At 45.8% G+C, this 12,337-nt stretch overlaps 1 protein-coding gene and 1 non-coding gene across 2 annotated transcripts in view; both read left to right on the top strand.

Annotated features, from left to right (window-relative positions):
- ZNF157 (zinc finger protein 157) overlaps positions 1-12,337 on the top strand; it is a 49,275-nt gene that overhangs the window by 14,283 nt on the left and 22,655 nt on the right. The window lies entirely within an intron of this gene.
- LOC129025567 (small nucleolar RNA SNORA11) lies at positions 8,538-8,666 on the top strand. The gene has a single exon (XR_008497312.1). It is a non-coding gene; the product is annotated as a small nucleolar RNA SNORA11 (small nucleolar RNA).

The raw sequence follows: 12,337 nt of genomic DNA on the forward strand, positions 1-12,337 counted from the left end.
GTGGCTTGTCAGCGCTTGGGAAGGGGCCGCATGCGCATTGTGGTTACTGAAGTTGTACGCATGCTCACTTGAGGAGTTTTTCCCTTACCAGCGGAGTGTTCCTGAAGGAAGGTTATATACCAGTTAAACTCGGCCATTTTGCATCATAGTGCATGCACATGTCTTGAGCCCACTGGCCCAACTCCTGAGATCTTATTGGGAAGCTGCTGATCACCAGTTTCAGGTTTTTTGGTATCTGTTGAGAGACTGCCTTTCCTTGGCGCCAGCTGCAACCAATTATTATTTTTATTTTTTATTTATTTTTCTTTTTTTTTTAGGAGGAACAGGAGAAGCAGGAGGAGGAGGATGAGCAGGAGAGAAAGGAGGAGGAGAAAGAGGAGGAAGAGGAGCAGGAGGAGGAGAAAGAGAAGGAGGAGCAGGAGGAGGAGAAAGAGAAGGAGGAGCAGGAGGAGGAGAAAGAGAAGGAGGAGCAGGAGGAGGAGAAAGAGAAGGAGGAGGAACAGGAGGAGGAGGAGAAAGAAAAGGAGGAGCGGGAGGAGGAGGAGAAGGAGGAGGAGCAGCAGGAGGAGGAGGAGCAGGAGGAGGAGGAGAAAGAGGAAGAGGAGGAGCAGGAGGAGGAGAAGGAGAAGGAGGAAGAGCAGGAGGAGGAGGAGCAGGAGGAGGAGAAGCAGCAGGAGGAGGAGCAGCAGGAGGAGGAGGAGCAGGAGGAGGAAGAGGAGCAGGAGGAGGAGCAGCAGGAGGAGGAGCAGGAGGAGGAGGAGCAGGAGGAAGAGCAGAAGAAGGAAGAAGAGCAGGAGGAGGAGCAGGGAGCAATTATTATTTTAGAGAGACAGTTTTAACAACTGCCTGACCATCACCTCCTGGTGGGGTTTGAGGAGAGGTGCTCTCCTGCTCTGCTCATGTCCAACTACCTAACATAACTACCTAATTACTATAACATTTCTGTCAATAAACATACAATATCTCTCTGTTTACTTATATATTCTGGTATATTTCATGTCAAATTTTGTTTGATTTTCCTCGTGTATGTCTTCTACATATTTTGTTAGGTTTATGTATATTTTATCTTTTTGGTGCTAACGTAAATGGTATTATGTTTTTAATTTTAAATATCAATTGTTCATTTCGGGTATATAGGAAAACAATTGACTTTTATTAAGCCTGTATCCTGTGACTTTATTATAATCACTTAATAGTGCCAGAAAATCCTTTACTGAAATGAATTGTGAGAGTAGCTAAATGATAGGGGTAGTATGTTTGATTTTGAATGCTGTAGAGTGGAAGAGCATGTCTGGGTTGATGCAGGACCCACAGCTCATAGTGATCAATCACAGATGGCTGTACTTGAGCCAGACACACAAAAACACAAGAAGTTATTCATGAGGGAAGACCTAGCATGCCAGACTTGCTCAAAGCCACTGTAAAGTGTGTTTACCCTGTCAGCGGAAAGAGTCAAATTCTGTAAAATATTTTAAGAGACTTATTCCAAACCAGCACTCAGGAGATACTGAGAACAGGTGCCCAAGGTATGTGTTAGATGTCCACTGATTCGGTTCAGAAAGGTGGGACAACTTGAAGTGGGGGCTTCCAGGTCATAGGTAGATAAGAGACAAAAGGTTGCATTCTCTTGGGTCTTTGATCAGCTTTTCACTGAATACATAATTTACATGTGAGAGGGGATAGAATAGTCTGCTTAATGAAACAATAGGGCAGAGGAAGCAATCAGATATCCATTTGTCTCAGTGAGCAGAGGGAGGACATTGAGTTCTGTCTGTCCTTTGTCGTCCTGCACCTGTGAAGATAAGCTATCAATTTACGTTGCCAGGGTGAAATTCAACAGAACTTTTTTTTTTTTGAGACGCAGTCTCGCTCTGTTGCCCAGGCTGGAGTGCAGTGGCGTGATCTCGGCTCACTGCAACCTCTGGCTCCCGGGTTCAAGCGATTCTCCTGCCTTAGCCTCCGAGTAGCTGGGATTACAGGCTTGTCTTGGACTCCTGACCTCGTGATCTGCCCGCCTCGGCCTCCCAAAGTGCTGGGATTACAGGTGTGAGCCACCGCACCCGGCCCAGAACATCTTAAGGTAAAGGTCTTGAGGCCCACAAGGTCTTTTCTTGTGGGCAAATTGTGAGGGAGGCATGTAGCCTTTTTTTTTTTTTTATTTATCTTTGTAGCTATCTTATTTGGGAATAAAATGTGAAGCAGGTTTGCCTAACACCCTTTGGCTTAATGATTTTGGAGTCCTGAGATTTATTTTCCTTCACAACCCTAAGTACAGGACTGTGTAACATATGCCAAGAGGAGCACCCTTGATGAAGCAGCTGATATGCTTCATATGCAGGCCATGTGGGACTGGCTTTATGGTGCCTATGATATTCACCTGCTGAATATACCCGTTACCCAGGCCATATTCAGCTATGGTTAAGGAGTCTTTTTGCATAGGCACCCCATGTAAACTTACAGCTGCAAAATACAGCAATAGTCCCAAAAGCCTCATTGAATTTGCTGCCTTAGCTTCCCTTCAGGGATCCCACAGCTGCTAATGAAAACATTAAGTTAACGTGAAAATGGGGAGAAGCCTAGGGAAGGGTCAAGTCTACCAGCAAAGTGGAAATCTCTCAGTGGCTATTAAGAAATGGGATGGCCGGGCGCAGTGGCTCACGCCTGTAATCCCAGCACTTTGGGAGAACGAGGTGGGTGGATCACAAGGTCAGGAGTTCGAGACCAGCCTGGTCAATATGGTGAAACCCCATCTCTACTAAAAAATACAAAAAAATTAGCCAGGCGTGGTGGCGGGCGCCTATAGTCCCAGCTGCTCGAGAGGCTGAGGCAGGAGAATTGCTTGAACCTGGGAGGCGGAGGTTGCAGTGAGCTGAGATCGCACCACTGCACTCCAGCCTGGGTGACAGAGAGGGACTCGGTCTCAAAAAAAAAAAAAAAGAAAGAAATGGGATGGCTGGGCTTTGTTTGGTGGCTCACATCTGTAATTCCAGCACTTTAGGAGGCTGAGACAGGTGGATCGTTTGAGCCCAGGAATTCAAAACCAGCCTGGGCAACATAGCGAAATCCCATCTCTACAAAAAAAAAAAAAAAAAAAAAATTAGCTGAGCATGGTGGTGCACGCCTGTAATTCCAGCTGCTTGTGAAGCTGAGGTAGGAGGATCACTTGAGCTGGGGAGGTCAAGCCTGCAGTAACTATGATCGCACCACTGCACTCCGGCCTGGGGGACAGAGCGAGACTCTGTCTCAGAAAAAAAAAAAAGACCAAGGGCAAAGGTTCTTTGGCTCCACCCTGGGATGGGGACCCAAAGCTTTATGCACATAAAATGGGTGGTGAAGAGAAGTTTCTGGGTAAAATGGGAGGAAAAGAGAACTTTCTGGGATTCCTTTACATGGAAGCCTCATACACGGAGGTACCAAAATCCATTAGTGAAGCTGTAACACCGGCTACAACTAGACTGGGAGAATATAGAAATGTAACAGTTGATAGGATTAAGGTGTACATTTGGGTGAAAATTGGAATGTGTTTAAACAGGCTTTGTGGCTGGGTGCGGTTGCTCACCCCTGTAATCCCACCACTTTGGGAGGCCGAGGCGGGTGGATCACTTGAGGTCAGGAGTTCGAGACCAGCCTGGCTAACATGGTGAAACCCTGTCTCTACTGAAAATTAAAAAAAAAAAAAAATTAGCTGGGTGTGGTGACACGTGCCTGTAGTCCCAGCTTCTCGGGAGGCTGGGGCAGGAGAATCGCTTGAGCCTGGGTGGGGGAGGCTGCAGTGAGCCGAGATCGCGCCACTGCACTCCAGCCTAGGCGACAGAGCGAGACAAAGTCTCAAATAAATAAGTTTTTTTAAAAAAATAAAAATAAACAGGTTTTAGCTGAATGTTTTATGGGAATGGATATTATGACTGACAGGGAACACTTCCCCTAACTAGTATTGTGACACTGAAACCTGTTGATGAAATCCCAATGGAGGAATGTAAGAGTTGATGGGATTAAGGTGAAAGTTTGGAAAATTTGTAGATTTGAACAGGTTTTATTTGAAATGGTTGCATCTCTTTTACCTCAATGTATTATGGAGGTTGAAATTGTATCTGACTGTGGAATGTTTCCCCTCTCTAGTATTGTAAATTCACCGTTCAACCAGTATTACTTGGACATGCTAAATGGGAACCAGTAAGATTGCCCAAGCCCACGAAGTATAGAATAGAACCTGGGGTGCCGCACAGACAGATTATCTGTACAATAGCCCTTTGTGGAGCAGAGACCGGCGCTTATGGCAAAAGCCTAAGAGCGCCTCCTAGTGGTAACCTGGGACTTTGGACTAGAGAATTTCCAGTTGAGCTTGGATTAGACATTAATTGAAAGTGCCCTTATGATTGAAGGACATAAAATAATTTTGAAACCTAAAATATCCATGATGTCTTGGGTGATGGTGTAACGCTCCAACAGGGAGTGCAGTGCCCAGAGGAGTTCCATAATTACATGGAAATGGTTCGTACAAGAATATGCTGCCAGGGGAGTGCGGAATTAGCGGTTTTCACAACCAGGTAGACTCTTTTCCGCCGGGACTGATGGAGGAGGAGCTGGTCGGTTCTATCATCGATTGGACAATGCTCCAGCTCTCAACTGACCAACAAAAAGATGCTTGGTTTGTGGATGGCAGTTCCAAGGTGAATGGACTGCATCGTGTTTGGATGTCCCAATGGCCTCCATTATAGCAAAAGGATCCAATTTAGGATTATGTTTAGCATTTACTTGTCATCACTTTAGTGTTATTCAGTTGAGAAGGTTCCTTCTTTGCCTTTCATAACTCTTTGAAGATTTAATTAAATAATAATATTTAAGTATTTACAAATTTATATTCTCATCACATAAATTGGAATAATGATTATCGCAGCAGATCTGAATAGTCATACAAGTGAGTATATAGAATATATATTAGTTACCCCAGAGCATGAAGAGAGAAATTCTCATGAGCTAAATAGTCACATGATGGATTTTACGGTGTTACTCTAAGTCCACCTAGCATTTCCAGTTGAGCACATCCTTCCTAGGTGAAATGATAGAAAGAATAACAAACTCTTGAGTGCTAGCTCTGTATCAGGTGCTGCCCTAAGTGATTCCACGTGTGTATGCGTGTGTGTGTGTGTGTGTTTGAGACAGAGTCTTGCTTATGTTGCCTAGGCTGGACTGCAGTGGCACGATCTTGGCTCACTGCAACCTCCGCCTCCCGGGTTCAAGCTGTTCTCCTGCTTCAGCCTCCTGAGTAGCTGGGATTACAGATGCGTGCTACCACGCCCAGCTAATTTTTGTATTTTTAGTAGAGACAGGATTTCACCATGTTGGCCAGGCTGGTGTCAAACTCCTGACCTCAGGTGATCCACCTGCCTCGGCCTCCCAAAGTGCTGGGATTACAGGTGTGAGCCACTGCACCCGGCCGTGATTCCACGTATGAATTCACCCAAATTTCACAGATGACAAGACTGAGGCTCAGAGGAATGTAGTAACTTAGCCAGAGTAACAGCATGAGCGTGAGTCAGAGCCAAGATTTGAACCCAGGCAGCGTGGCTCCCACCACCATGTTCTTGCTTGTTCTCTTCTGTGTCCAGGAGATTCCTTCCTACCTGACCTTGTTCTCGACACTCTCTGGTTACTTCTGCGTAGCCACAGTCTAAAGCAGTTATACAACCATCCTAGGTGAGCTATGCATTTTTAAAAATTAAACTTTGATTTTGAGATCAGTATCGATTCCCATGCAATTATAGGAATAATACAGAGAGATCCTATGTGCGCTTTATCCAGTTTCCTCCAATGGTAACACCTTCCAGAACAATAGCACAGTATCACAACCAGGATGTGGCCATTGACACAACCCCAGGATGTCTCCTGCTGCCCTTTCACAACCACACCTGCTACCCTTGTTCCTGCCATCTATCCCCTCGAGGTTCCTAACCCCGACACTAATCTGTTCTCTATCTCTAGAATGTTGTCATTTCATGAGTGTTATATAAATGAAATTATACAGTATGTGACTTTTTTTTTTTTTTTTTGAGATGGAGTCTTGCTGTGTCGTCAGGTTGGAGTGCAGTGGTGCGATCTCGGCTTGCTGCAACCTTTGCCTCCCATGTTCAAGCAATTCTCCTGCATCAGCCTCCCAAGTAGCTGGGACCAGAGGCGTGCACTATCACACCCGGCTGATTTTTGTATTTTTAGTAGAGATGGAGTTTCACCATGTTGGCCAGGCTGGTCTTGAACTCTGGACCTCAACTGATCCGCCCATTTCGGCCTCCCAAAGTGCTGGGATTATAGGCGTGAGCCACGCCTCCCGGCTCCCAATTTGCCCTTTATTTATTTGTTATTTATTTGCTTGTTGCCTTTGTTTCCTGTGTATTTTAGGATGCTTCTAAGTATAAATAAATACGTATTAGAATAAAAGGAAGAAAAAAAAGAAGAAAATATCAATACAAGTTTTAGAAAGTAGGCATGCCTGTCAGCAATCCTACTGAGCCTACTGAACAAGAAAACTTTGCAGTCCTTTTTTTTGTTTTTGTTTTTGTTTTTTTTGAGATGGAGTCTCACTCTGTTGCCCAGGCTGGAGTGCAGTGGTGTGATCTTGGCTCACTGCAACCTCTCTTCAAGTGATTTCGTCCCTCAGCGTCCCAAGTAGCTGGGACTACAGGCGTGCACCACCATGCCCTGCTAATTTTTTTTTTTTTTGAGTCGGAGTTTTGCTCTTGTTGCCCAGGCTGGAGTGCAGTGGCGCGATCTCAGCTCACTGCAACCTCCACCTCCCGGATTCAAGTGATTCTCCTGCCTCAGCCTCCCGAATAGCCTGGGATTACAGGCATGCACCACCATGCCCGGCTAGTTTTGTATTTTTAGTAGAGACGGGGTTTCTCCATGTTGGTCAGGCTAGTCTCGAACTCCCGACCTCAGGTGATCTGCCCACCTTGGCCTTCCAAAGTGCTGGGATTACAGGCATGAGCCACCATGCCCAGCCTGATTTTTGTATTTTTAGTAGACGGGGTTTCACCATGTTGGTCAGGGTGGCCTTGAACTCCTGAGCTCAAGTGATCTGCCCATCCCAGCCTCCCAAAGTGCTGGGATTACAGGCGTGAGCCACCATGCCTGGTCCTGAAGTCTTGCTTAATCTGTATATTCTAGGAAGACACAGCAGAGCAGGAGCTGTAATCAAGAATTACAATGCCTCAGTCGGGCGTGGTCGCTCACACTTGTAATCCCAGCACTTTGGGAGGCTGAGGTGTTCTCAGGAGATCGAGACCAGCCTGGCCAATATAGTGAAACCCCCATCTCTACTAAAAATACAAAAATTAGCCAGGCGTGGTGGCACATGCCTGTAATCCCAGCTACTTGGAAGGCTGAGGCAGGAGAATCACCTGAACACAGGAGGCTGAGATTGTGCCACTGCACTCCAGCTTGGGTGACAGAGCAAGACTCTGTCTCAAAAAAAAAAAAAAAAAAAAGAATTACAATGCTTCTACGGAGAAATCAATAATTCCTTTATAGTGGAGAGTTCCTGATATTTAAATTTTTTTATTACTTTATTATTATTATTTTCTTAGAGAATTACAATGCTTCTACAGAGAAATCAATAATTCCTTTATAGTGGAGAGTTCCTGATACTTAAATTTTTTTTATTACTTTATTATTATTATTTTCTTTTTTTTTCTTTTCTTTTTTTTTTTGAGACGGTGTTTCGCTCTGGTTGCCCAGACTGGAATGCAATGGCGTGATCTCGGCTCACCGCAACCTCCGCCTCCCAGGTTCAAGCAATTCTCCTGCCTCAGCCTCCCGAGTAGCTGGGATTACAGGCATGCACCACCACACCCGGCTAATTTTGTATTTTTAGTAGAGACAGGGTTTCTCCATGTTGAGGCTGGTATCGAACTCCTGACCTCAGGTAATCCACCCGCCTCGGCCTCCCAAAGTGCTGGGATTACAGGCATGAGCCACCACACCCGGCCCTATTATTATTGTTATCTTAGAGACAGGGTCTTGCTTCATCTCCCAGGCTGGAGTGCAGTGGCACAATCGTAGCTCATTGCAGCCTCGAACTACTGCACTCAAGTGATCCTCCCACCTAAGCCTCCTGAGTAGCAGGGACTACAGGTGCTTGTCATCACACCCAGCTAATTTTTTTGATTTTTAGTAGAGATGAGGTCTATGTTGCCCTGGCTGGTCCTGAACCCCTGAGCTCAAGTCATCCTCCCGCCTCAGCCTCCCAAAGTGCTGGGATTCCAGGCCTGAGCCACTGTGCCTGGCTATGTGTTTTTTTTTGAGTCAGAGTCTTCCACCTGAGTCTCCCGAATAGCTGGGACCACAGGCGTCACCAACATGCCTGGCTAATTTTTTAATTTTTATTTTTGTAGAGACAGAGTCTCACTATGTTGTCCAGGCTAGTCTCGAACTCCTGGCCTCAAGCACTCCTCCTGCCTCAGCCTCCTGAGTTGGTGGGATTACAGGTGTGAGCCACTGCATGCAGCAGTTCCTAATACTTGAGTGTCAAGAAATCTTCTGGGGTGTGCTCAGAGCAGGGGGCCTAAAGAATGCTTCTTCTGTTTACAACACACCCAATAGGAATCTGGGGTCATTGTGACGAGGGGCACAAAACTTGTGACCTCTCTATGAACAAATGCTCCACATGTGAAAAAAAGAAATCTTTTGTTAAATCTTCATATGGATGATGGAAACAATATTTTCTTTTCTTTTCTTTTTTTTGAGATGGAGTCTCGCTCTTTTGTCCAGGCTGGAGTGCAGTGGTGCGATCTCAGCTCACTGCAACCTCCACCTCCCAGGTGGAGTAGCACCACCACACCTGGCTAATTTTTGTACTTTTAGTAGAGACAGGGTTTTACCATGTTGGCCTGGCTGGTCTCGAACTCCTGACCTGAAGTGATCCATCCGCCCTTGGCCTCCCAAAGTGCTGGGAGTACAGGTGTGAACCACCACACCCAGCTGGAAACAATATTTTCAATTACAACCTTGTCATAAGTGATATGACAGGTCTTCTGTGGCTGTTTGTCTTTTTGAAAAGATTTTTTCATTAATTTTTTTTCTTTTTTCTTTTTTTTGAGACAGAGTCTTGCTCTGTCGCCCAGGCTGGAGTGCAATGGCAGATCTCAGTTCACTGCGACTTCTGACTCCTGGGTTTTAGCGATTCTCCTGCCTCAGCCTTCCAAGTAGCTGGGAGCCATTAATTTTTTTTTTTCAAGACAGAATCTTGCTCTGCTGGCCAGGCTCAAGTGCAGTGGCCTGATCACAGCTCACTGCAGCCTCAATCTCCCAAGCTCAAGCAGATCTTCCCACCTCAGCCTCTCGACTAGCTGAGACTATAGGCGCTAGTAATTTTTTAATTTCTTGTAGATAGGAGGTCTCCCTATGTTCCCCAGTCTGGTCTGGAACTCCTGGGCTTAAGTGATCCTCCCTCCTTGGTCTCATTCAGTTTTTAAGTAAGATTTTAAAAACTACAGGATGAAGGGCGGGCACAGTGGCTCATGCCTGTAATCCCAGCACTTTGGGAGGCCGAGGTAGGCGGATCACTTGAGGTCAGGAGTTTCAGACCAGCCTGGCCAACTTGGCAAAACCCCGTCTCCACTAAAAATACAAAAATTAGCTGGGTGTAGTGGCACATGCCTGTAGTCCCAGCTACTTGGGAGGTTGAGGTGGGAGTATTGCTTGAGTCCAGAAGGTCGGGGCTGCAGTGACCCAAGATCATCCCACTGCACTCCAGCCTGGGCGACAGAGCGAGACCCTGTCTCAAAGAAAAATAAAAGGAAGCAGTGGTTATTGCATATTGTACTGTACTTGTCTCGCTACCACTGAGTAGAATTTGCGTTCCACGTGTTTTCATCTTTACCATCCTCTTGAATCTTCAGTCTATCTTCCCTTCCTTTTTGATGTCTTCATGCTTTTCCAGCACTCTTTTTCTGGCTGGTTCTATTTTTTTCTGAGTTGGTAGATGATGCACAATTTGAGTTGTCCGATGATTTTGTTCTCAAAGAAGCCTGTGTGGGAGGAGCATTACTAAATAAGGAAGTGCTAGTCAATATCCAGATGACTAGGAATGGATAAAGTATTGTTCCCAACAGGGATCCAGTGTCCCCACGGGATGAGCATACCTTGGATATAGTCAGTCTTCCTATCTGTGCCTCAAACTGCTGTGCTGCTTCTTAAGGAGCTTCCAAAGGGAAACTGATTTGTGAAGGGAGAACCATCAAAAAGACAGAGTTGAATGACTGCAGTAGTGCTTCTTTGTCTTGTATAAGATTTCCTCTTGAGCTGGGCACAGTGGCTCATGCCTGCGCAAAATGCCCAGCACTTTGGGAGGCCGAGGCGGGCGGATCACCTGAGGTCGGGAGTTCAAGACCAGCCTCACCAACATGGAGAAACCCCGTCTCTACTAAAAATACAAAATTAGCTGGGTGTGGTGGTGCATGCCTGTAATCCCAGCTACTCGGGAGGCTGAGGCAGGAGAATCACTTAAATCTGGGAGGTGGAGGTTGCAGTGAGCCCAGATTGCGCCATTGCACGCCAGCCTGGGCAACAAGAACGAAACTCCGTCTCAAAAGAAAAAAAGTTTTCCTCTTGAATTCCATTTCTGCCTGTTTTTAGCAGAGCAGCAGCTTTGGCAGCTTCTCTCTCTGTCTCTCTCTCTCTCTCTCTCTTCTGGTCTTTGTGAAATGAGCAGCACTCTGCGTGATTCCATGCAGTTGTCTGTTTCATATGTCTTTCAGCTGCCCTATATTCTGCCTTTCCTGTTTCTTTGTTCTTACATTCTTTTTGTCAATTGTTCTTGTTTCTTTTGATATACAGCATTTCTCTTTCAGTTTTCCTTCTCAATTTCCCTCTTGATCTCTTTGTTCTTCCACTTACCTTTTCAGGTATTTTGGTTAGTCTTAGTCTGTTCACTCTGACAGTGAGGTTCTTGGTAGGTCTCTGATTTGACCTTCCTCTAAGCTCCCTTTGAGGCAATGACATGCCCTGATCTGTTTCCTCTTGTTTAATATATATGACTTTGTGTCAGGAAAGGTAGGTGGTGTATCACAAAACTCAACATTTCTGCACTGAAAGTTTTCCAAAGTGTTACAAGTGTTACTGGGTTCAAATGAGGGATGAAACATGACTAAACTTTCTGACTGGCTCCCATTTGCAACTCATGTTTCAGTTTTTAGTTAGTGCATCTTTTGGTTTACTCTCTTATCTGAAATACTTGGGACCAGAAGTGTTTTGGATTTTTTTTCTTATTTTGGAACGTTTGAGTTATATTCACTGATTCGGGATCCCTAATCTGAAAATCTGAATCCAAAATGCTTTAATGAGCATTTCCTTTGAGCATGATGTTGGCGCTCGAAAGGTTTTGTATTTTGGAGCATTTCAGATTTTGGATTTTTTTCCCCTCTCCTCTTCTGGAAAAAGACAGAGTCTTGTTCTGTCTTGCCCAGGCTGGAGTGCAGTGGCACGATCTCGGCTCAGTGCAACCTCCGCCTCCTGGGTTCAAGCAATTCTTCTGTCTCAGTCTCCTGAGTAGCTGGGACTACAGGCGTGTGCCACCACACCCGGCTAATTTTGTATTTTTAGTAGAGACTGGGTTTCACTGTGTTGGCCAGGCTGGTCTCGAACTCCTGACCTCAGGTGATCCACTTGCCTCGGCCTCCCAAAGTGCTGGGATTACAGGCATGAGCCACCATGCCTGGCCAAGATTTTAGATTTTTGGATTGGGGATACTGAACCTGTATTGATTTTTTTCTTTTTCTTTTTTTTTTTTTTTTGAGAGGGAGTCTCGCTCTGTCACCCAGGCTGGAATGCAGTGGTGCAATCTCAGCTCACCGCAAGCTCCACTTCCCAGGTTCACACCATTCTCCTGCCTCAGCCTCCTAAGTAGCTGGGACTACAGGCAGCCGCCACCATGCCCGGCTAATTTTTTGTATTTTTAGTAGAGACGAGGTTTCACCGTGTTAGCCAGGATGGTCTCAATCTCCTGAGCTCGTGATCCACCTGCCTGGGCCTCCCAAAGTGCTGGGATTACAGGCGTGAGCCACGGCGCCCGGCCCTGAACTTGCATTGATGTTAATAGCAACAGAACTGTTTGAGGATGCTTCTGTCACTTTGTCATCGTCCTAACCTGAAGCCATCTGTGTAGGCTATTTATCATCAGCTGCCATGACACTATGACAACTGTGATGCTACTCTTGGCCACTGTGATGGTGACCTGAATGGTTCCCTGGAAGTATAGCATCATTCCCCTCTCCTCTTCTGGAAAAAGACACTTGTCATTGAATTTAGGGGCTACCCAGTTAATCCAGAATGATCTCAACTC

Source organism: Pongo pygmaeus, chromosome X (genome assembly GCF_028885625.2).
Source record: "Pongo pygmaeus isolate AG05252 chromosome X, NHGRI_mPonPyg2-v2.0_pri, whole genome shotgun sequence".
NCBI classification, from domain to species: domain Eukaryota; kingdom Metazoa; phylum Chordata; class Mammalia; order Primates; family Hominidae; genus Pongo; species Pongo pygmaeus.